Below are 3,639 nucleotides of genomic sequence, written 5' to 3' on the forward strand. Positions count from 1 at the left end.
AAAAAAAAAAAAGAAAGAAAAGAAAAAAAGAAAACTACAGACCAGTATCTCTGATGAATATTGATGCAAAAATCTATAGCAAAATACTAGCAAACTGAATTCAACAATATATTAAGAAGATCATTCATTATGACCAAGTGGAATTGATCTCTGGGATGCTACAATGGTTCAACATATACAAATTAATCAGTGTGATACATCATATCAACAGAATGAAGGATAAAATCCATATGATCATTTTAATTGATGCTGAAAGAGCATTTTATAAAATTCAATATCCCTTAACAATAAAACCTCTATAAAAACTACATATAGAAGGAACAAATGTCAATATAATAAAAGCCATATATGACAGATCCAGAGCTAGTATCATACTGAATGAGGAAAAACTGAGTCTAATATCTGAAACATGGAGAGGATGCCTACTTTAATCACTATTATTCAACATAATACAAGAAGTCCTAGTTAGAGCAATCAGACAAGTGAAAGAAAATAAAGGACATCCAAATTGGAATGGAAGAAGTCAAATTATCCTTGTTTGCAGATGATATAATCTTATATTTGGAAAAACCTAAAAGCTTCACCAAACAGTTAGAACTAATAAACAAATATGGTATTTTATAGGATACAAAATCAGTAGTATTTCTATATGGTAACAGTAAAATTTAACAATCTGAAATTTAAAAAGTAATACCATTTACAATAACCACAAATACAATTAAATACTTAAGAATTAACTTAACCAATGAAGTGAAAAATCTTTATAATGAAAACTATAAAACACTGATGAAAGAAATTGAAGAGGACACCAAAAAATGAAAAGATTTGCCATGTTCATGGACTGAAAGAATTGGCATTGTTAAAATGTCCATACTACCAAAAGCAACCCACATACTTAATACAATATCTATCAAAACACCAATAACATTCTTTACAGAAATAGATAAACATCATTCATCATTAGAGAAATGCAAATCAAAACCACAATGAGATACCATATCACACTAGTCAGAATGGCTATTATTAAAATTTCAGAAAATAACAGATGCTAGAAAGGTTCTGGAGACAAAGGAATGCTTATACACTGTTGGTCGGAATGTAAATTAGTTCATCCATTGTGTAAGATGGTGGGGAGGGGGCAATTCCTCAAAGACCTAAAAACAGAAATGTCATTTGACCCAGCAATTCCGTTACTGGCTGTATACCCAAAAAAATAAAAATCATTCTATTATAAAGACACATGCATGAGTATGTTCATTGTAGCACTATTCACAATAGCAAAGACATGGAATCAACTTAAATGCCCATCAATGATACACTGGATAAAGAAAATGTGGTACATATCCACCACAGAATACTACGCAGCCACAAAAGAATGAGATCATGTTATTTGCAGGGACACAGATGGAGCTGGAGACCATTATCATTAGCTAACTAACACAGGAACAGAAACCAAATGCTGCATGTTCTCATTTATAAGTGGGAGCTAAATGATGAGAAAACATGAACACATAGAGGAAAATAACACACACTGGGAACTTTGGGAGGGTGGAAGGTGGGAGGAGGGAGAGGATTAGTAAAAATGACTAATGGGCACTAGTCTTAATAGCTGGGCGATAAATGACCTGTACAACAAACCCCCATGACAGAAATTTACTTGTGTAACAAACCTTTACTTGTACCCCCAAACGTCAAAGTTAAAAAAAGAAAAAAATTCTAAAATTTACATAAAACCACAAAAGACCCAGAATAGCCAAAGCTATCCTGAGAAAAAAGAACAAAACTGGAGGAATTACATTACCTAACTTCAAATTATACTACAGTGCTCTAATAACCAAAATGACATGGCACTGGCATAAACACAGACACACAGAACAATGAAATAGCATAGAGAACCCAGAAAAAACATCCACACATCAACAGGGAACTCATTTTTAACAAAACTGCCAAGAATATACACTGTTTAAAATGAAGTCTCTTCAATAAATGGTGCTGGGTAAACTGGATATTCATATGCAGAGGAATGAAACTATACCCCTATCTTTCACCATAAACAAAAATCAAATCAAAATGGATTAAAACTTAAATCTAAGACTTCAAACTATGAAACTATTAAGAGAAAATATTGGGGAAAATCTCTAGGACATTGGTCTGTGCAAAGATTTCTTGAGCATTACCCCACAAACACAGGCAAAACAAGCAAAAGTGGATGAATGGGATCACATCAAGTTAAAAAGCTTCTGCACAGCAAAGGATACAATAAATAAAAGGAAGAGACAACCCACAAAATGGGAGAAAATATTTGCAAACTACCTATCTCACAAGGAATTAATAATCAGAATATATAAGGAACTCAAACAACTCTAGGAAAAATCTAATGATCCAATAAAAAAACGGGCAAATGATTTGACTAGACATTTCTAAGAAGACATACTGATGGCAAACAGGCATATGAAAAGGTGCTTGACATCACTGATCATCAGCGGAATGCAAATCAAAACTACAATGAGATATCTCATTCCAGTTAAAATGGCTTATATCCAAAAGACAGGAAATAACAAATGCTGGTGAGAATGTGGAGAAATGAGATGCCTTGTACCCTGTTAGTGGGAATGTAAATTAGTACAACCACTATGGAGAACAGTGTGGAAGGTCCTCAAAAAACTAAAAATAGACCTACCATATGATCCAGCAATCTAACTTCTGGGTATATGCCCAATAGAAGAAATCAGTACATTGAAGAGGTATCTGCACTCCCATGTTTGTTGCAGCACTGTTCACAATAGCCAAGATTTGGAGGTAACCTAAGTGTTCATCAACAGATGAATGGATAAAGAAAACATGCTGCTTATACACAATGGAATACAATTCAGCCATACAAAAGAATGAGATCCTGTCAGTTACAACAACATAGATGGAACTGGAGGTCAGTATAAGTGAAATAAACCAGGCATGAAAGATGAACATTGCATGTTCTCACTTATTTGTGGGATCTAAAAATCAAAACAATTGAACTCATGGATATAGAGAGTAGAAGGATGCTTACTAGAGGCTGGGATGGATAGTTGTGGATTGGCGGGGTGAAGTGGGGATGGTTAATGGGTACAAAAAATTAGTTAGAAAGGATGAGTAAGGCCTAGCATTTGCTAGCGCAAAAGGGTCACTATAGTCAATAATACCTTAATTGTACATTTTAAAATAACAAAAAAATATGATTTGATTTTTTGTAACATATAAGATAAATGCTTGAGGGGATGGATACCACATTTTCCATAATGCGATTATTATACATCGCATGTCTGTATCAAAACATCTCATGTACCCCATAAATATATATACCTACTATTTACTCAGAAAAATTATGAATAATTTTTTTAAAGAACACAATCCCATTTATAATAGGCACATACATACAAAAATAGAATACCTAGGAATACCTTTAACCATGGAGTGAAGGAACTCTATAAGGAGAACTCCAAAATACTGTTGAAAAAAATCATAGACGACACACATAAATAAAAGTTCTATGCCTATGGATTAGAAGAATTTATATCATTAAAATGCCTATACTTCCCAAAGCAATCGACAGATTCAATGCAATTCTTATCAAATTACCAATGCCATTTTTCACAGAATTAG

Source organism: Cebus imitator, unplaced genomic scaffold (genome assembly GCF_001604975.1).
Source record: "Cebus imitator isolate Cc_AM_T3 unplaced genomic scaffold, Cebus_imitator-1.0 Scaffold289, whole genome shotgun sequence".
NCBI classification, from domain to species: Eukaryota; Metazoa; Chordata; class Mammalia; order Primates; family Cebidae; genus Cebus; species Cebus imitator.